The sequence below is a fragment of the Coregonus lavaretus genome (genome assembly GCF_964263955.1).
Source record: "Coregonus lavaretus genome assembly, chromosome: 5".
In the NCBI taxonomy this organism is placed as follows: Eukaryota; Metazoa; Chordata; class Actinopteri; order Salmoniformes; family Salmonidae; genus Coregonus; species Coregonus lavaretus.
This window is the reverse complement of record NC_139992.1, coordinates 60,921,367-60,944,279: the sequence shown is the minus strand read 5'-3', so window position 1 is coordinate 60,944,279 and position 22,913 is coordinate 60,921,367. Positions and strand designations below refer to the sequence as shown.

Genomic DNA, 22,913 nt, shown 5'->3' with positions numbered 1-22,913 from the left:
CATTGGATTTGCCCCAAACATAACACTTTGTATTTAGAACAAAAAGTGAATTGCGTTGCCACACTTTTTGCAGTATTACATTAGTGCCTTGTTGCAAACAGGATGCATGTTTTGGAATATTTGTATTCTTTACAGGCTTCCTTCGTTTCACTCTGTCAATTAGGTTAGCATTGTGGAGTAACTAAAATGTTGTTGATCCATCCTCAGGTTTCTCCTATCACTACCATTAAACTATGTAACTGTTTTAAAGTCACCATTGGCCTCATGGTTAAATCCCTGAGCGGTTTCTTTCCTCTCCGGCAACTGAGTTAGGACGGACGCCTGTATCTTTGTAGTGACTGGGTTATTGATACACCATCCCAAGTGTAATTAATAACTTCACCATGCTCAAAGGGATAATCAATGTCTCTTTATTATTTTTTTACCCATCTACCAATAAGGTGCCCTTTTTTGCGAGGCATTGGAAAACCTCCCTGGTCTTTGTGGTTGAATCTGTTTGTAATTCACTGCTCGACTTTGGGACCTTACAGATAATTATATGTGTGGGGTACAGAGATGAGGTAGTCTCAAAAAATAAAATAAAATAATTATAATGTTAAACACTATTATTGCACACAGAGTCCATGCAAATTATTGTTAAGCACATTTTTACTCCTGAACTTATTTAGGCTTGCTATAATTCAATACTTATTGACTCAAGATATTTCAGCTTTTCATTTTTAATGAATTTGTAAACATTTCGAAAAATATGATTCCACTGACATTATGGGGTATTGTGCGTAGGCCAGTGACAAAACAATTGATTTAATCCATTTTAAATTCAGGCTGTAACACAACAAAATGTGGAAAAAAGTCAACGGGTGTGACTACTTTCTGAAGGCACTGTATATTTAAGTAACTCTGCGAGTTGGATATTTACTCCAGTTGGGTGTAGTTTTAACTCAACACCATGACCAGAGTAGTTTTAACACAAAATGGTGGGACATACAAAGCTATGAAAAAGTATTTGCCCCCTTTCTAATTGTCTCTACTTTTGCATATTTGTGATATTGAATGTTATCAGATCTTCAACCAATACCAAATATTAGATAAAGGGAACATAAGTGGACAAATAACACAACAATTACATATTTATTTAATTTATTTCATAAACAAAGTCATGCAACACCCAATTCCCCTGTGTGAAAAAGTAATTGCCCCCTTACACTCAATAACTGGTTGTGCCACCTTTAGCTGCAATGACTCCAACCAAATGCTTCCTGTAGTTGTTGATCAGTCTCTCACATCGCTGTGGAGGAATTTTGGCCCACTCTTCCATGCAGAACTGCTTTAACTCACTCCAAAACTTCCAATTTGTTGCTTTTTAGCAATTTTCATGTAGACTTGATTGTGTGTTTTGGATCATTGTCTTGCTGCATGACCCAGCTGCGCTTCAGCTTCAGCTCACAGACGGATGGTCTGACATTCTCCTGTAGAATTCTCTGATACAGAGCAGAACTCATGGTTCATGGTTCCTTCTATTAAGGAACCACCAATTTGTAAGTCGCTCTGGATAAGAGCGTCTGCTAAATGACGTAAATGTAAATGTAAATAGATGGAACCATGAATTCTGCTCTGTATCAGAGAATTTGTTTATGAAATAAATATGTAATTGTTGTGTTATTTGTTCACTTATGTTCCCTTTATCTAATATTAGGTTTTGGTTGGAGATCTAATAACATTCAGTATCACAAATATGCAGAAGTTGAGAAAATTAGAAAAGGGGCAAATACTTTTTCATAGCACTGTATAAACCACAAAATAGTGTTCAATTTGTCTACAGAAGAGTTGAATTAACTCTTGCGATTTGACTGTGTAGACAAGGAAAGTATTTAACCGTTTGCTAGCATATTTATCTACTTTCTGCAGTATTTATACCTGGCCCCATGTAATCAGTTATCTAGAAAGTCCTGCAGCGGTGTGTGTGTTTTTCACCCAGACGACTCCACACACTTGTCTTAATAAACCACAAGGGTGTTTTAGTGATAATGATGAGGAGCATTGATCTTATTACAAATCAGGAACCTAAACGAAATGTAGGTGCGCGTAGTAGATTTGAAATCCGCCTATTGGTGAACCATCTGTCTTTCTCCTCAGGTGTATGTCTTTGAAAACAACATTTACTACCAGACAGATGTCAAAAGAAGCTCTTGGAGACTGACGTCCTCGGGACAAGAAGGAGTGGTCTTCAATGGCATCACTGATTGGTTATATAATAAATAAATAAATTGGTCATTTAGCAGACGCTCTTATCCAGAGCGATTTACAGGAGCAATTAGGGTTAAGTGCCTTGCTCAAGGGCACATCGACAGATTTTTCACCTAGTATATGAAGGTAAGACTGCCACTGTTCTGGTCATTCTGGTCAACAATGGTTAAGAATGTCCATAAATGACAATATATGCACAATCCACTACTCTGAAATGGCTTCCTTTGTTTTTGTCCGGTGTCTTGTCTTTTGTAACCACGGATAGTAAAAGGAATTCATGGGTGTCAAGCATAGAACAGGATTCATACACACACAATTGACACAAAGATTGTATTTTTACAGCAGATTTAGTTTTATGTTAGTTAATTATGGGAACTACATTGTTATTACAGTTGATAACTTAAAATCAATTACAATGACTACCCACCTTACACTAATGACTCAAATGACCTTGGAATTCAAACTATACCATTTGTACATGTTGTTTAGCTCTATGATGATTGTCTATCCTAAAGGGTTATTGTTACATTGAGCTAGATTATTCCCCAAAATGTCCCTAAATGAGCTATTTTTACACGTTCTATTGTGTTGGCCCATGGAGAGTGAAAAGGCTGATAATTATGTCGTCTCCCACATTATTTCTGCCTGCCTGTCCCTCCTACTGCATAATGGTTCCGCCTCTCCCATTCATTCTACTCAACACACTTTGTACATGCAGCCAGAATTTAGCAGTACACATGCACATAATTATTTCTGGAGGAAATAATAAAGTGGAAAGAGAAAAGGAGCTAAAAAAGGCAGATCATTCAAAATATAAAAGAGCGTCCTTGCATTTCTTTCAAATTCAAAATACCTGTCTGTCACGATTCTCTAAAGCAGAACCCAGAAGCAGACCAGAACAAGGTGAGTAGAACGAAGGTGAGTATTTATTTACAGCTTCAAATGTGGAAGCAGAATAATCCAGGAGACGGAGCGGGCAGCGGAGGTGAGTTGGTGGGAGTAAATAGGCAGATCCAATGATGTCACAGAAGCCACCGACGACCAGGCAGGGGTGGGGTGGATGTTCCGGGAGAATGACTGTAGACAGAGTAAACGAAGGTAAGTACACGACAAGCAAAAAGTACAAAACTAACTCTAGTAACTTTGAGGCTGATACGCTGACATAACATACTGTTCAAAGATCCGGTGTAGCCAACCAGACCTTATTTCTGACGGCATAAGCGGGGGCTGGAATACGGCGACGATTCGCCTGGAGCTGATACCGGTCAGAAACTCTAAGCAGGGCCTTTCTGGCCCGATGCCAGGTCCGGTGAATGTGGGCCTGGACAGAGGGAACCGAGAGATCCTTCTCCTGAGAAGGAAACAAGGGAGGTTGGTAGCCGTACAGGCACTGGAAGGGGGACATCCCAGTGGCAGAAGTAGGGAGAGTATTATGGGCATACTCGACCCATGGCAACTGAGAGACCCAAGAGTTGGGGTTGGAGGAGACAAGGCAGCACAGCGTGGACTCCATCTTCTGGTTGGCTCTCTCCGCCTGACCATTAGATTCGGGGTGAAATCCAGATGTGAGACTGACTGTAGCTCCAATGGCCAAACAGAAGGATTTCCAGACAGCAGAGGTAAACTGAGGACCACGGTCGGAAACTATGTCACTGGGCAACCCGTGGATCCTGAAAACCTCCCTAACAAGGATCTCGGACATCTCAGAGGCAGAGGAAAGCTTGAAGATGGGCACAAAGTGGGCGAACTTGCTGAATCTGTCCACAATAGTCTGAATGACCGTGTTCCCATCAGAAGACGGCAACCCAGTGACAAAGTCCAGGGCCAGATGCGACCATGGTTGCCGGGGAATAGGTAGAGGGTGAAGAAGTCCAGAGCTGGGCCGATTGGTACTCTTATTCTGCGCACAAACTGGACAGGCAGCAACAAACTTCCGGGTATCTTCTCCCATGGCAGGCCACCAAAATCGTCTGCGTAGTAACGCCATAGTCCGAGCCACGCCAGGGTGACAAGCCATCTTGCTGGCATGGGACCATTGAAGGACAGCAGAACGGACAGACTCTGGCACAAACAACCGACCGGGTGGACCGTTACCAGGACCAGGCTGCGTCCGAAGGGCCGCCATAACCTCCTCCTCAATCCTCCACGTATCTGCTCCCACGACAAAGTTCTGGGGAAGAATCGTCTCAGTCTTGGCCCCACTCTCCTCCGTCTTGGAGAACATCCGGGACAAGGCGTCCGCCTTGCCATTCTTTGAACCAGGTCGGAACGTCAAGGAAAAATTCAAGCGTCCAAAAAACAGGGAGTTGAGACGTCTAGCCAATTGCACGTAAACAAGATTCTTGTTGTCAGTCCAGACAATAAACGGTTGCTCCGCCCCCTCCAACCAGTGGCGCCACTCCTCCAAGGCAAGTTTCACAGCGAGAAGCTCCCAGTTACCCACATCGTAGTTTCTCTCCGCAGGCGAAAGACGACGAGAGTAGAAGGTGCAGGGATTGAGTTTACCGTCAGTGGAGCTTCGCTGGGACAGGATGGCGCCAACCCCCACATCAGACGCGTCCACTTCTACGACAAACTGACGGGAAGTGTCAGGTTGAGAGAGAATCGGGGCGTTGGTGAATCGGCTCTTCAAGTCCAGGAATGCTCGGTCTGCCTCACGATTCCAACAGAAGGTTCTGGTGCTAGAAGTCAGGGCAGTTAATGGAGCGGCCACACAGCTGTAATCACGGATGAATCTAAGATAGTAGATCTCCCCTGGAGATGATGTACCCGAGGAAGGATGTAGTGTGGGCGTAAAAATCACACTTCTCTGCCTTCACAAACAGGCGGTTCTCCAACAATCGCTGCAGAACCTGCTTGACATGCTGGACATGGCTGGAAAGCTCCTTAGAGAAGATGAGAATGTCATCCAGGTAAACGAACACAAAAAGACCGATCATATCTCTCAGAACGTCATTCACTTTAAGGGGAACGTCATTCACCATACTCTGGAACACTGCTGGAGCATTGGTCAGTCCAAACGGCATCACTTGATACTCGAAGGCAGATCTGTCCCATAGGTGTATTGAACCCAGTCAACCACTCGTCCCCCTCTCTGATCCGGACCAGATGATACGCATTGCGTAAATCAAGCTTAGTGAACACAGTAGCACCCTGTAAGGAGTCGAAAGCAGAGCTCATCAAGGGCAGGGGATACTTGTTCTTGACAGTAATATCATTCAAACCCCGATAATCAATACAAGGTCGAAGAGAGCCATCCTTCTTACTCACGAAAAAGAATCCGGCTCCCAGGGGTGATGCCCATACCCACAAGAGAGGCAGGCTAATATCGAGGGAGTCGATGAAAAAGCAAATTAATTGCCTTCTCCCTGCTTTTTTCTCGGAATAAGAGTGGGCGTACTGTATTTTGCCTCTGATATGCCATTCTACTGCATCTATTCTTGTAGTTTTCTCATCTCCTCTGTGATCTAATACGAAGCAACCAACCATCATTATAACAGTGCCATCCAGAGACCCGATTATGCCAGAAAAAGGTCATGGTAGAGCACGGCTATAATGGGTTTGGTGGAATCAGTGCAGTGAAAGCCAACGTTTGACTCCTGTCATCTTTAAGTTGGGATCTGTGGTATGGGACACATCTAGCCCTGTTAGACTAATGAGCTGTATGTTTTAAAGGGGAGGACTGAGCTCAGCTCAGAGAAAATAATAGCCTAGTTACGATGGGCCTCGAGGGCTGCTGCTCAACACAGCCCTTCCCACTGGGCACACCATGTCATTTCAACATGGAAATGTGTTTAATATTTGGTTGAGACGTTTTTCAATGACATGTCAACCTTTATTCACCCACTCAAAAAGACAGTCAACAGGTATCTTTTAATTTCAGTACTATCGAGTTTGAAACCATACTAGACTATTAATCAACTACATTTAAATATTGTAGTGAGGTTGAGAACACATTGTGATCTGATTTGACCAAAACACATGATGAATTCAACAAACCATTCCATGAAGTGTGTTGATTAGATGTTTAAATGTAGTTGCCATTTTGTGATGTAAGCTTCTTTACATTAAAGGATAAGAGCCTGAGCTAAGAATAGGAAAACAAACTGTATCAACAAAGACCTTTCTGATGTTGCACACTCTTGAAAAGCACCCTGATACTGTATGTAGAATACAATTCTACTCTGGGTGCAAAATGTACAGTGCCTTGCAAAAGTATTCATCCCCCTTGGCGTTTTTCCTATTTTGTTGCATTACAACCTGCAATTTAAATGGATTTTTCTTTGGATTTCATGTAATGGACATACACAAAATATTCCAAATTTGTGAAGTGAAAAAATTAAAAAAATAACTTGTTTCAAAGAATTCTGAAAAATAAATAACAGATTATTAGTGCGTGCATATGTATTCACCCCCTTTGCTACGAAGCCCCTAAATAAGATCTGGTGCAACCAATTACCTTCAGAAGTCACAATATTAGTTAAATAAAGTCCACCTGTGTGCAATCTCAGTGTCACATGATCTGTCACATGATCTCAGTATATATACACCTGTTCTGAAAGGCCCCAGAGTCTGCAACACCACTAAGCAAGGGGCACCACCAAGCAAGCGGCACCATGAAGACCAAGGAGCTCTCCAAACAGATCAGGGACAAATTTGTGGAGAAGTACAGATCAGGGTTGGGTTATAAAAAAATATCTGAAACTTTGAACATGCCACAGGGCACCATTAAATTCATTATTAAAAAATTGAAAGAATATGGCACCACAACAAACCTGCCAAGAGAGGGCCGCCCACCAAAACTCACGGACCAGGCAAGGAGGGCATTAATCAGAGAGGCAACAAAGAGCGGAGATTGGAGTATCTGTCCATAGGACCACTTTAAGCCGTACACTCCACAGAGCTGGGCTTTAACGAAGAGTGGCCAGAAAAAAAGCCATTGCTTCAAGAAAAACTAAGCAAACACGTTTGGTGTTCACAAAAAGGCATGGGAGACTCCCCAAACCTATGGAAGAAGGTACTTTGGTCAGATGAGAATAAAATTGAGCTTTTTGGCCATCAAGGAAAATGCTAACACCTCTCATCACCCCGAGAACACCATCCCCACAGTGAAGCATGGTGGTGGCAGCATCATGCTGTGGGGATGTTTCTCATCGGCAGGGACTGGGAAACTGGTCAGAATTGAAGGAATGATGGATGGCGCTAAATACAGGGAAATTCTTGAGGGAAATCTGTTTCAGTCTTTCAGAGATTTGAGACTGGGACGCAGGTTCACCTTCCAGCCGGACAATGACCCTAAGCATGCTACTAAAGCAACACTCAAGTGGTATAAGGGGAAACATTTAAATGTCTTGGAATGGCCTAGTCAAGGCCCAGACCTCAATCCAATTGAGAATCTGTGGTATGACTTAAAGATTGATGTACACCAGTGGAACCCATCCAACTTGAAGGAGCTGGAGCAGGTTTGTGTTGAAGAATGGACAAAAATCCCAGTGGCTAGATGTGCCAAGCTTATAGAGACATACCCCAAGATACTTGCAGCTGTAATTGCTGCAAAAGGTGGCTCTACAAAGTATTGACTTTGGGGGAGTGAATAGTTATGCACGCTCAAGTTTTCTGTTTTTTTGTCTTATTTCTTGTTTGTTTCATAAGAAAACATATTTTGCATCTTCAAAGTGGTAGGCATGTTTTATAAATCAAATGATACAACCCCCCACCAAAATCCATTTTAATTCCAGGTTGTAATGCAACAAAATAGGAAAAATGCCAAGCGGGGTGAATACTTTCACAAGCCACTGTAATTTAAGCCATAATTGCAAACCAAACTATTCCAATAGATATGGTCTTACTTGGCAAAACTATATATTGTCTATTATAGGGCAGACACAGCCTTGCTGATGAGGTCCTCTGGATATTTTTTATTTTTTTGCATTTGCAGATATTTGAGATACTTGCGATGTTGAAGTCTTTGGAGGCAAATGGAAAAATGAAGTTGTCAGTTTGAGTATGGGGAATGACATCACAGACAAGGTATCCATTGTCTCTTATTTATTTGACAAATACATATTTGTCCAGGAGGAAGCAACCAAATCACATTTTATTCTTGATGTATGGTTGGGTGTTTTTGGCAGTACGTTTCACTTGGCTTGATTCAGATAGTCGCCTCATCACTTGTACCAATGGATTTTGTGGGCTTTGATGGCACATTTAACTGACTGCAAATGGTTCTAATACTCAAAGCAATTAAGGTAATTGAGTGAGCAGTTGTGAAATGCAACATAATCTGCCAAGTGACACTGTAAATGTATCACCATAGATACTCTTGCTCATCTCAACAAAGTGCATTAGCAGCTGTTTGGCATAATCAAGGTAATGCCTCCTTCTTTCATCATTTGAATATAGCAAAATGAACATGGCTACACTGAGGGACATAAAGTGGTGATATACATTTTTGGAAACAGCAGCCTTCAATACTATGGGTCCTGTGTACAGCAAAAACGTCCTGTACTCAGTTGCCTACCTTCAGTCAAGTTCTGCCAGTGACCGAGGTTTTCGGGCCAATTATTTTGGCAATAAGCCTCGAAAGGAGGTCAGAGCCTCTGACAACTTGGTTTTCTGAAAGGAAGACAGTCTGCATGTTATAGGGCCTCGTGTAGCCCTTTCCTGCAGTCAATGACCAAAAGTGCCATCTTTGGCCTCATGGGTGGAATGTTATGAAAAATATTAATTATTTAAAAAATCCAAAGTAAATCCAGTATTTTTATGTCAAACTGTTTTATCAGTCTTCTGTGATTTCAACTCTAAATCTGACATGGTACAGGTGCCTTCTTTTATTAAGCCCATAACCATGTGTGTGAGGTGTATACTTTTGTTTCAAAGTAGATTTGCTTAAGACTACCAAGAATCACTGTGTGGCCCTGATTTAGCCCACTGCAGTAAAAGGTTAAGGAAAATCAACATCCTCCTCATGACACCCAAGCACACCATATGCATATAATCAAATGGAAACCCTGAAATACAAGAAACTCCAGTGTCTATCAATGGAGATGTAGCTACTTGATGGCTGTTCTGATGAGTTATTGTATTCTTGCCTAGCAACACATACAGTAAAGAAAAAAGTATTTGATCCCCTGCTGATTTTGTACGTTTGCCCACTGACAAAGAAATGATCAGTCTATCATTTTAATGGTAGGTTTATTTGAACAATGAGAGACAGAATAACAACAAAATAATCCAGAAAAACGCATGTCAAAAATGTTATAAATTGATTTGCATTTTAATGAGGGAAATAAGTATTTGACCCCTCTGCAAAACATGACTTATTACTTGGTGGCAAAACTCTTGTTGGCAATCACAGAGGTCAGACGTTTCTTGTAGTTGGCCACCAGGTTTGCACACATCTCAGGAGGGATTTTGTCTCAGATCTTCTCCAAGTCATTAAGGTTTCGAGGCTGACGTTTGGCAACTCGAACCTTCAGCTCCCTCCACAGATTTTCTATGGGATTAAGGTCTGGAGACTGGCTAGGCCACTCCAGGACCTTAATGTGCTTCTTCTTGAGTCACTCCTTTGTTGCCTTGGCCGTGTGTTTTGGGTCATTGTCATGCTGGAATACCCATCCACGACCCATTTTCAATGCCCTGGCTGAGGTTCTCACCCAAGATTTGACGGTACATGGCCCCGTCCATCGTCCCTTTGATGCGGTGAAGTTGTCCTGTCCCCTTAGCAGAAAAACACCCCCAAAGCATAATGTTTCCACCTCCATGTTTGACGGTGGGGATGGTGTTCTTGGGGTCATAGGCAGCATTCCTCCTCCTCCAAACACGGCGAGTTGAGTTGATGCCAAAGAGCTCCATTTTGGTCTCATCTGACCACAACACTTTCACCCAGTTCTCCTCTGAATCATTCAGATGTTCATTGGCAAACATCAGACGGGCACTGCAGGGGGACCTTGCGTGCGCTGCAGGATTTCAGTCCTTCACGGCGTAGTGTGTTACCAATTGTTTTCTTGGTGACTATGGTCCCAGCTACCTTGAGATCATTGACAAGATCCTCCCGTGCATTTCTGGGCTGATTCCTCACCGTTCTCATGATCATTGCAACTCCATGAGGTGAGATCTTGCATGGAGCCCCAGGCCGAGGGAGATTGACAGTTATTTTGTGTTTCTTCCATTTGCAAATAATCGCACCAACTGTTGTCACCTCTCACCAAGCTGCTTGGCGATGGTCTTGTAGCCCATTCCAGCCTTGTGTAGGTCTACAATCTTGTCCTTGACATCCTTGGAGAGCTCTTTGGTCTTGGCCATGGTGGAGAGTTTGGAATCTGATTGATTGATTGCTTCTGTGGACAGGTGTCTTTTATACAGGTAACAAGCTGAGATTAGGAGCACTCCCTTTAAGAGTGTGCTCCTAATCTCAGCTCGTTACCTGTATAAAAGACACCTGGGAGCCAGAAATCTTTCTGATTGAGAGGGGGTCAAATACTTATTTCCCTAATTAAAATGCAAATCAATTTATAATATTTTTGACATGCATTTTTCTGGATTTTTTTGTTGTTATTCTGTCTCTCACTGTTCAAATATACCTACCATTAAAATTATAGACTGATCATTTCTTTGTCAGTGGGCAAACATAAAAAATCAGCAGGGGATCAAATACTTTTTTCCCTCACTGTATGTACCAATGTTTAACCTTTTCAATGTAAAAACACACATCAATCCCCTCTCTCTGGGACTTCATAGTCCCATATCAATACCATGGCATGATGAAAATAGTTTCAACATCTTTAGGTACTAAGATATACTAATCTTCTTATAAATCATAACCAAAATCAAAGTAATTATTCCAACTAAATTTAGAATGACAATGCTTAGTGATTCACATTGGTTGTATCACTCAAAGTTAAAAACCCTCAACTTAGCACACATTACCACTGTCAGAATGAACACTTATATTAACATACAGTATAACTATCCCCAATTCTAGTATTACCTTCCTCATCATGAGAATAACTACAAATCATTATCTCAATGCATTCTTAATCCAAATTACTATACATTTAGCAGTGTATAGGCCTCCTACATCAACCTCGTACCCAAATTACCAAATGTAGATAAATCCAAATCAATTATGGACACAGCTGACCAACACCTTCCTTTCCCGGCACTCAATCTTCTGGCATTTCTTCATTATGTTCTTCAGACAGCTTCATAGTTCAACTTGAATGGCCTATGACAATGTCCCAATTTCAATGTCACTGTCACGATCGTCTTGGTAAGGAGTAGACCAAAGCGCAGCGCGTTGAGCGAACATGACTTTATTAAATAAAGCGTAACACGAAAACCACAAAACAAATGACGATACGTGAAGTCCACAGTGACAACGACTGTACAGGAACATGGAACAAAAACCCACAAACACAAGGTGAAAACACACAGTTTAAATATGGCTCCCAATCAGAGCTAACGAGCCAACAGCTGACACTCGTTACCTCTGATTGGGAGTCACTCAATACAAACAAGGAAACACAACCACATGACAACCCAACCAAACAGAACACAACGAAACGAACACACCCTGGCTCAACATACAAAGTCCCGGAGCCAGAGCGTGACAGTACCCCCCCCCTAAAGGCGCGGACTGCGACCGCGCCTCAAAAACCCCAAACAGGGGAGGGCTGGGTGGGCATTACTCCTCGGAGGCGGCTCCGGCTCCGGGCTTGACCACCACCCTTCTTCAATCCCCCCGTAGCGCCCCCGGTCCGATCTGACCCAGCTGGTAGGATCTGGACTGACGACGCGCACCCCTTGTTTGGCGCGTGAGGCAGGAACGGACCGGACCTGACAGACGATACGCACCCTAGGCTTGATGCGTGGAGCCGGAACGGGCCTCACCAGGCTGACGACTCGCATCCCTGGCTTGGTGCGAGTAGTAGGAATGGGCTGGATCAGGCTGACGGCTCGCACCCTTGGCTTGGTGCGAGTAGCAGGGACGAGCTGAACCAGGCTGACGACTCGCACCCTTGGCTTGGTGCGAGTAGCAGGAACGGGCTGGACCAGGCCGACGACTCGTACCCCTGGCTTGGTGCGAGTAGCAGGAACGGGCTGGACCAGGCTGACGACTCGCACCCTTGGCTTGGTGCGAGTAGCAGGAACGGGCTGGACCAGGCTGACGACTCGCACCCTTGGCTTGGTGCGAGTAGCAGGAACAGGTCGGGCTGGGCTGGCGACGCACACCGTAGGTTTTGTGCGTGGAGCAGGAACAGGCCGGGCTGGGCTGGCGACGCACACCGTAGGTTTTGTGCGTGGAGCAGGAACAGGCCGGGCTGGGCTGGCGACGCACACCGTAGGTTTTGTGCGTGGAGCAGGAACAGGCCGGGCTGGGCTGGCGACGCACACCGTAGGCTTTGTGCGTTGAGCAGGAACAGGCCGGGCTGGGCTGGCGACGCACACCGTAGGCTCTGTGCGTGGAGCAGGAACAGGCCGGGCTGGGCTGGCGACGCACACCGTAGGCTTTGTGCGTGGAGTAGGAACAGGCCGGACAGGGCTGGCGACGCACACCGTAGGCTTTGTGCGTGGAGCAGGAACAGGCCGGGCTGGGCTGGCGACGCACACCGTAGGCTTTGTGCGTGGAGCAGGAACAGGCCGGACAGGGCTGGCGACGCACACCGTAGGCTTTGTGCGTGGAGCAGGAACAGGCCGGGCTGGGCTGGCGACGCACACCGTAGGCTTTGTGCGTGGAGCAGGAACAGGTCGGGCTGGGCTGGCGACGCACACCGTAGGTTTTGTGCGTGGAGCAGGAACAGGCCGGGCTGGGCTGGCGACGCACACCGTAGGCTTTGTGCGTGGAGCAGGAACAGGCCGGACAGGGCTGGCGACGCACACCGTAGGCTTTGTGCGTGGAGCAGGAACAGGCCGGGCTGGGCTGGCGACGCACACCGTAGGCTTTGTGCGTGGAGCAGGAACAGGTCGGGCTGGGCTGGCGACGCACACCGTAGGTTTTGTGCGTGGAGCAGGAACAGGCCGGGCTGGGCTGGCGACGCACACCGTAGGTTTTGTGCGTGGAGCAGGAACAGGCCGGGCTGGGCTGGCGACGCACACCGTAGGCTTTGTGCGTTGAGCAGGAACAGGCCGGGCTGGGCTGGCGACGCACACCGTAGGTTTTGTGCGTGGAGCAGGAACAGGCCGGGCTTGGCTGGCGACGCACACCGTAGGTTTTGTGCGTGGAGCAGGAACAGGCCGGGCTGGGCTGGCGACGCACACCGTAGGCTCTGTGCATGGAGCAGGAACAGGCCGGGCTGGGCTGGCGACGTACACCGTAGGCTTTGTGCGTGGAGCAGGAACAGGCCGGGCTGGGCTGGCGACGCACACCGTAGACCTGGTACGTGGAGCAGGAACAGGCCGGGCAGGGCTGTCGACGCACACCGTAGGCTTTGTGCGTGGAGCAGGAACAGGCCGGGCTCGGCTGGCGACGCACACCGTAGACCTGGTACGTGGAGCAGGAACAGGCCGGGCAGGGCTGTCGACGCACACCGTAGGCTTTGTGCGTGGAGCAGGAACAGGCCGGGCTCGGCTGGCGACGCACACCGTGGACTTGGTGCGTGGAGTAGGAACAGGCCGGTCCATACTGGGAACACACACCACTGGCCTTAACCGGGGATCAGGAACGGGCCGGACCGGACTGGTAACACACCTCAGTCTCTCACGCCGTGCCTCAACTACTTCCCTCCCTCTACTCGCCAATGGCTCCCGTAATCCGGTAGCCTTCTCTCCACGTCTCCCTGTGGCAGCCTCCTGCTGCCCAGCCGCCCAAGCCATGTGCCCCCCCCCAAAAAAACTTTTTGGGGTTGCCTCTCGTCCTTCCGACGATGGCCCTGCTGACGCCGTTGCTCCTCTCTCAGTCGCCTCTCCACTGTTTTACTCCATGGCCGGCGATCCATCCCATCCAGGATCTCCTCCCAAGTCCAAGACCCTTTACCGTCCAAAATCTCCTCCCATGTCCAGACCCTTGGCTCCTGGACATGCTGCTTGGTCCTGGTATGGTGGGTTTTTCTGTCACGATCGTCTTGGTAAGGAGTAGACCAAAGCGCAGCGCGTTGAGCGAACATGACTTTATTAAATAAAGCGTAACACGAAAACCACAAAACAAATGACGATACGTGAAGTCCACAGTGACAACGACTGTACAGGAACATGGAACAAAAACCCACAAACACAAGGTGAAAACACACAGTTTAAATATGGCTCCCAATCATAGCTAACGAGCCAACAGCTGACACTCGTTACCTCTGATTGGGAGTCATTTAATACAAACAAGGAAACACAACCACATGACAACCCAACTAAACAGAACACAACGAAACGAACACACCCTGGCTCAACATACAAAGTCCCGGAGCCAGAGCGTGACAGTCACACCTGAGCCACCATCTCTACCCCCCATTCTGCCTTGTCCATTTGCCAACCAGTATAGCAACAACATGAGAAATGTTGTATTTGAACAGATCTCTCTCCATTCTCACTCCTCATGGAATCCTGTCCCACTCCTGAGAGAAAAGCATGAGATAAAAGACAGTTGATAGCTTCAATTGGATGTTGTACACCGGTTGCAGGTAGAAGTGATGCTGGACAGGACCGTGTTCAACGCCTTTGTTGCTCATCTTCAGCCGGTTAAGAGGGGTTTTGAGGTTCACACCATTCTAGACCGAATTATCCCTGCAATGCATCACGACACCATTTGTAGTTACCTTTAGATAGGACAGAAAATAACAGTTTAGTTGAGTTCATTTCTAATCCAAGAAATCCATATAAGCAATGACTATATGACAAATTGTTATGTTTGACCAATTATTCTTAATACCAATTTGTAATTGTCATAAGTACTGATGTGGAGGTGGTGGAGGAGTCAGGCGCAGGACACAGAGGTACGTCCAACAAAGCTTTAATAGTCCAAGAAGACAAAATTCCAACAAAAGGAACACGACCTCGACAAAACGACGAGGCGAGGGAAAATTACGCAACAATGCGTAAAACACTAAACACCAAAACAAAACAGAAAACAAAAGGTAGCTCCGACACGAACGACAGTAAAACAACAACACACAATCCTACTAAGCAAAAAGACGGAACTTATAGGACAGGTGATCAATACACAATTGGACACAGGTGTGACAGACAGACAAAAGCAATCACACACAGAAACATAGATCGGTGGCAGCTAGTACTCCGGGGACGGCGACCGCCGATGCCTGCTCGTACCAGGAGGGGGAGCAGCCTCGGCAGAATCCGTGACAGTACCCCCCCCTTGACGCGCGGCTCCAGCCGTGCGCCGACCCCGGCCTCGGGGACGGCCAGGAGGACGCGGACCCGGGCGCGTGGGATGCCCACGGTGGAAATCAGTCAGGAGGGATGGATCGAGGATGTCCCTCCTGGGCACCCAGCACCGTTCCTCCGGACCGTACCCCTCCCACTCCACGAGATACTGGAGACCACTCATCCGGCGCCTCGAGTCCAAGATGGTCCGGACTCTGTACGCCGGGGCCCCCTCGATGTCCAAAGGGGGCGGAGGGGTCTCTCCTATCTCATTATCTTGGAGTGGACCAGCTACCACCGGCCTGAGAAGAGACACATGGAACGAGGGGTTAATATTTTTGTACTCTATAGGCAGTTGTAACCTGTAACACACCTCGTTCAATCTTCTCAGGACTTTAAAGGGCCCCACAAACCGCCGACCCAGCTTCCGGCAGGGCAGGCAGAGGGGCGGGTTTCGAGTCGAGAGCCAGACTCGATCTCCCGGTGCGTACACCGGGCCCTCACTGCGGTGGCGATCGGCGCTCGCCTTCTGTTGACGGATGGCACGCTGCAGATGGACATGGGCAGCGTCCCACGTCTCCTCCGAGCGCCGAATCCACTCGTCCACCGCAGGAGCCTCGATCTGGCTCTCGTGCCATGGCGCCAGGACCGGCTGATAACCTAAGACACACTGGAAAGGTGTTAAATTGGTGGAGGAGTGGCGGAGAGAGTTCTGAGCTATCTCTGCCCATGGGAGGAACCTCGACCACTCCTCCGGCCGGTCCCGGCAATAGGACCTCAAAAACCTACCCACATCCTGGTTTACACGTTCCACCTGCCCATTGCTCTCTGGGTGGTACCCCGAGGTAAGGCTCACCGAGACCCCCAACCGTTCCATAAACGCCCCCCAAACTCTGGAGGTGAACTGGGGACCTCGGTCAGACACTATATCCTCGGGGACCCCATAGTGCCGGAACACATGGGTGAACAGGGCCTCAGCGGTTTGTAGGGCAGAAGGGAGACCCGGCATAGGAAGGAGACGACAGGCCTTAGAAAACCGATCCACAACGACCAAAATGGTGGTATTCCCCTGGGAGGGGGGTAGATCGGTAACGAAATCTACCGAGAGGTGGGACCATGGTCGTTGTGGAACGGGCAGGGGATGTAGCTTACCCCTGGGCAAATGTCTAGGCGCCTTACACTGGGCACACACCGAGCAGGAGGAGACATAAACCCTCACATCCCTAGCTAACGTTGGCCACCAGTATTTCATGCTAAGACAGTGCACGGTCCGGCCAATACCTGGATGTCCAGAGGAGGGTGATGTATGAGCCCAATAAATAAGTCGATCACGAACCTCGAGCGGAACGTACGTCCGCCCCACAGGACACTCGGGGGGAGTAGGGTCGGTACGCAGTGCCCGCTCGATTTCCGCATCGACCTCCCAAACCACCGGAGCCACCAAACAAGACTCCGGCAATATGGAAGTAGGCTCGTTAGACCTCTCCTCTGTGTCATACCGCCGGGACAGGGCGTCTGCCTTAGCATTCTGGGACCCTGGGATGTATGTGATCTTGAAAACAAATCGGGTTAGGAACATGTTCCACCTAGCCTGACGAGGGTTCAATCTCCTAGCTGCCCGGATGTACTCCAGGTTACGGTGATCTGTCAGAATGAGGAAAGGGTGTTGAGCCCCCTCAAGCCAATGCCTCCACACCTTTAGAGCTTGAACAACGGCTAACAGCTCCCTGTCCCCAACGTCATAGTTGCGCTCCGCCGAGCTGAGCTTCTTAGAGTAGAAGGCACAGGGGCGGAGTTTAGGTGGCGCGCCGGACCGTTGTGACAGGACTGCCCCAATACCGGTCTCAGACGCGTCCACCTCTACTTGGAAGGGTAAAGAGGGATCCGGGTGCGCCAGCACGGGAGCCGAGGTGAACAGGTTCTTAAGTTTAACAAATGCCCTGTCCGCCTCAGCCGACCACTGTAAACGAACCGGACCCCCCTTTAGTAGAGATGTAATGGGAGCTGCAACCTGTCCAAAACCCCGAATAAACCTCCGGTAGTAATTAGCAAAACCCAAGAACCGCTGCACCTCTTTTACAGTAGTTGGAGTTTGCCAATTACGCACGGCCGATACCCGGTCTACCTCTATCTCCACACCAGACACGGACAACCGATAACCCAAAAAGGAGACGGACTCCTGGAAGAACAGGCATTTCTCTGCCTTGACATACAAGTCATGCTCCAACAGTCTTCTCAACACTCGGCGCACCTGGGCTACATGCTCGGCTCGTGTAGCAGAGTACACTAGGATGTCGTCGATGTAAACTACTACACCCTGCCTATGCATGTCCCGGAAAATCTCGTCAACAAAGGATTGGAAGACTGAAAGAGCATTCATTAACCCGTATGGCATGACGAGATACTCGTAATGACCCGAGGTTGTGCTAAATGCTGTCTTCCATTCATCCCCCTCCCTAATGCGCACCAGATTATACGCGCTCCTGAGATCTAACTTTGTGAAGAAGCGCGCGCCGCGTAATGACTCCGTCATCGTCGCAATCAGTGGAAGTGGGTAGCTGTATTTAACTGTAATCTGATTGAGACTACGGTAGTCAATACACGGACGCAATCCCCCATCCTTCTTCTTCACAAAGAAGAAACTCGAGGAGACCGGGGAAGTAGAAGGCCGTATGTATCCCTGTGCCAAGGACTCGGCTATGTACGTCTCCATAGCCGCTGTCTCCTCTTGAGACAGGGGATACACATGACTCCGTGGCAGAGCCGCTCCTGTTTGGAGATTTATCGCACAGTCCCCCTGTCTATGAGGAGGTAGCCGCGCTGCCCTCGATTTACTAAACGCAAGTGCTAAATCCTCATACTCAGGGGGAATGCGCAGTGCGGGCACTTGGTTCGGACTCTCTACCGAGGTCGCCCCTAAGGAAACACCTAGACATCTCCCTACACACTGGGCAGACCACTCCATAAGAGCCCTCTGTTGCCACGCTATGGTAGGATCATGGGTGCTTAACCAGGGAAGTCCCAACACCACGGGGTACGCAGGAGAGTCAATCAGATAAAACTGAATGATCTCCTCGTGACCCCCCTGCGTTGTCATCGTCAGTGGTGCTGTGACCTCCCTGATCAGACCCGACCCCAACGGCCGGCTGTCTAAGGTGTGGACAGGAAACGGAGGTTCTACCGGCCGAAGGGGAATCCCTAACCTACCACAAAATGCCCGATCAATAAAGTTCCCAGCTGCGCCTGAATCTACTAGCGCCTTATGCTGGGAATGAGGTGCCACCTGTGGAAATCTCACAGGAATATTCATGTGACCAACAGAAAGCTCTGGGTAAGTGGGGCGCCTGCTCACCTGAAATGACTCTCCAGTGCGCGGCCTGTTGTCACCTCTCCCAAGAGACCCTCCCCAGCACCTGGCCGCGGTGTGCCCTCCACGACCGCAGGTGGTGCAGGGGATGGCTCCCCTCGGGTTCCCTCTCCTCCTCTCTCTAGCGCCAGCACCCCCGATTTCCATAGGAATAGGCTCGGAGGTGCTGGAGGGCGAAATGGACGACCCCCACTCGGGACGTCCGCGGGTGGCCAGCAGGGTGTCTAGACGGATGGAAATGTCCACCAACTGGTCAAATGACAAGTTGGTGTCCCTGCAGGCCAGCTCACGACGAACGTCCTCTCGTAGGCTACACCTGTAGTGGTCGATGAGGGCCCTCTCATTCCACCCCGCATCCGCTGCTAGTGTCCGGAACTCCAGTGCGAACTCCTGGGCGCTCCTCTTCTCCTGTCGGAGGTGGAACAGACGCTCTCCCGCCGCTTTACCCTCCGGTGGATGATCAAAGACAGTCCTGAAGCGGCGGGAGAACTCCGCGTAGGTGATGGTTGCGGCGTCTATTCCCCTCCATTCGGCGTTGGCCCATTCCAACGCCTTGCCGGATAGACAGGAGATGAGGGCGGAGACGCTCTCATATCCCGAGGGCGCCGGGTGTACAGTAGCCAGGTACAGTTCCACCTGTAGCAGAAATCCCTGACACCCGGCTGCAGAACCGTCATATGCCCCCGGGAGCGAGAGCCGAATACCACTGGGTTCCGGTGCTGAGAGAGGAGGACTGGCCGTTGGTGACGAGATGTTGTAAGAGTGCGTCGGTGTCTCTCGAGTCACCAACTGGCGCAGCTTGTTGGCTACCTCGTCCAAGGTGGCCCCAAGGTGCCGGATCATAGCGTCTTGGTGATTGATCCGGTCCTCGAGTGATACGGGTGCCGCCGCTGTTCCTGCTGACTCCATCAGGGTGTGTTGTTCTGTCATAAGTACTGATGTGGAGGTGGTGGAGGAGTCAGGCGCAGGACACAGAGGTACGTCCAACAAAGCTTTAATAGTCCAAGAAGACAAAATTCCAACAAAAGGAACACGACCTCGACAAAACGACGAGGCGAGGGAAAATTACGCAACAATGCGTAAAACACTAAACACCAAAACAAAACAGAAAACAAAAGGTAGCTCCGACACGAACGACAGTAAAACAACAACACACAATCCTACTAAGCAAAAAGACGGAACTTATAGGACAGGTGATCAATACACAATTGGACACAGGTGTGACAGACAGACAAAAGCAATCACACACAGAAACATAGATCGGTGGCAGCTAGTACTCCGGGGACGGCGACCGCCGATGCCTGCTCGTACCAGGAGGGGGAGCAGCCTCGGCAGAATCCGTGACAGTAATATACTCCCCTTATCACCCTATCAACTACACCGCAGAGTCACAGCATCGGAAAGTTAGACCTCAATTTCTGTTCGGGAAATCCTCCACAGACAGAGAAATGGATGGTGTGGAAGTCAGGTGATTCTTGAAATTCTGGAAGATCTTGAAGTTCTTGGATGTTCTTGGAGGTCTGTCCCTCCGCCGAGGGAATCAGCCAGAGCACGTAGCTCATCAGTAGCATTCCCATTGCCATCGTCTCCCATCACCTGATTCTGGCCAGCTGCAGCATCATCAGCTTCCTCATCTCTAGGTCGTCGGTTTCCTTGTGTACTCTGGTGCAGGGGTTTAGATGATACCAGGTCGAGCTCCCCTTTATCTATACAGCCGTTGGTGTAGCCTGGCTGACGATGTATGGTCCCTTTAGCTCTGGACCTTCCGTCACTAGGGTCTCGGGCTCAGGCAGAGTCTTTCTCCATTTATCAACCTTGTTCTGTGGAGAGTATCCTTCTGGCAGCGTACCAATAGGGAAGCTGAGAGTCACTGCTGCAAAGACACACAGACACAAAATAAAATAATGCTCCGTAGTGGCGGTGCCATCTTCCTCCTCTGGGGTTGGAACACTCCTACAGTGGGACACATGGATGCAGGTATCTCTCTCTGCTACTTTCCCCGCCATCGAGGTAGCCAGCAACACCTAGTACTGACCTCTCCACCTAGGGTCTGTCTAACTCTTACTTCTGTAATCCTTTACCGCCAGTCTCCAGGGCGCAGACAACACTCAGATTCTCCTGCTAGGTTGGGAAGAGAAGCCTTCACCAGTGGGAAGAAAGTCTTAAGAACATTGTTAGGTGAGACACCGTATGCTATTGTCTTCTCATCAGTCAGGAGAAGCCTTGAGATTAGTAAGTGCACATTCTTGCAGCTTGTTGCAGTCCACTAGTTTAAAACAGACCCACTTTGTACTTTGTCCCTGGCCACTAATACATTTGCACATAACATATTCCATCTAACACATAACACATTAATTACTACTGCTCTTATTCTTAATACAATTTGCATATTTACCAAAAGCCCCAGGAAAACAGTTATTCTCTCTTTGGACACCACTCACAACGTGATTCATGCGTTCAAAAAACAAAACAACCACATTGCCTGTTAAACCAAAATAATAAATGAAATTAGAATGACAACATCTTAACCTAATTGTATCCCATAAGGTAATTCAAGACTAGTAAAATGACAAATGTCCCTCATTCAGGGCTAGTGCTCTCTCTCTGTCCTTGTCATGCTCCGAATCACAAATATGTCTATGAACTCTAAACTTCTTCAGAATTATAAGTATTACCAATTATCCTCAACTCGTATAATAAATAAAATCTTAAATTCATCATGTCTCTCAGTTTTCCAGTGTGGGTGATCAAATCACACTAGAAAGTAGGACAGAGGTCAGAGATCATTCACATCCTTTAAAGAAGTGTTTCATTCTATAGTGGACTAATCATGAAGAACAGTCAAAACATTTCATACATTTCGTAACCCAAGTGTACAGTAAGATTTCATTACATTTCAAAATAAATCACGTGTTTACTTAAAACTCACTCAGAAAATAAAACTTCTGAAAATTCCATGTGTGTGCCCCTTTAAGATATATCATTTCTAACCCGTGAAACCCCCCTAAAATTAAAATAAAACCCCTATACAACTAACATTTCGTAATAGGGGGGGATTACCCTTTCCGGTAATCTAATCATCTCAACCTGTTGCATTGATTTATAAAAAATATAAAACTGTTGATTAACAAATCTAGAACCTTCACAAAGTTGGTACTGTCCCCTCAGCGTAATAGTCAAAACTAACTACAATTCACTTTAGCATATTTTATTAACAGAACCCTACATTTTACACCATGTAGTGATCATTGAAATGCGTCGCGACACAAAATCTAACTATTCGTAAACATCATTCGTGCCCTCGCCCATATATACCACAAATATCAATGTTACTGTCACGTACGTTAAGGAACGGGACAGTACCCCCCCCCTAAAGGTGCGGACTCCGGCCGCACAAACCTGACTGAATAGGGGAGGGTCCGGGTGGGCTTCCAGCCTCAGTGGCGGCTCCGGCTCCGGAGTGGAGCCGCTGACCGGAGCTGGATAAGGCATCGGTGGAGCGGACAGCTCTGGCTCCGGCGTGGAGCCGCTGACCGGAGCTGGATCAGGCACCGGTGGAGCGGACTGCTCTGGCTCTGGAGTGGAGCCGTTGACCGGTGCCGGATCAGGCACCGGTGGAACGGGCACGGGCCGTGCCGGACTGGCGACGCGCACCACCGGCTTGGTGCGAGGAGCAGGAACAGGCCGGGCCGGACTGGCGACGCGCACCACTGGCTTGGTGCGAGGAGCAGGGACAGGCCGGGCCGGACTGGCGACGCGCACCACTGGCTTGGTGCGAGGAGCAGGAACAGGCCGGGCCGGACTGGGGACGCTCACCCAGTCTCCTGAGGGGGAATAGGCTTTGTCGTGCCCTCTTCACGACTGTCTTGGTGTGTTTGGACCATGATAGTTCGTTGGTGATGTGGACACCAAGGAACTTGAAGCTCTCAACCTGTTTCACTACAGCCCCGTCAATGAGAATGGGGGCATGCTCAGTCCTCTTTTTTTTCCT

The 22,913-nt window shown here is 48.2% G+C and overlaps 1 pseudogene across 1 annotated transcript in view; it reads left to right on the top strand.

The window, feature by feature from the left end:
- The window catches only part of LOC311129317 (inactive dipeptidyl peptidase 10-like), a 173,853-nt pseudogene that overhangs the window by 138,398 nt on the left and 12,542 nt on the right, over positions 1–22,913 (top strand). The window contains exon 3 of the transcript in view: positions 2,137–2,246. The product of the transcript in view is annotated as an inactive dipeptidyl peptidase 10-like (transcript). The remainder of the gene's footprint in view (positions 1–2,136; positions 2,247–22,913) is intronic.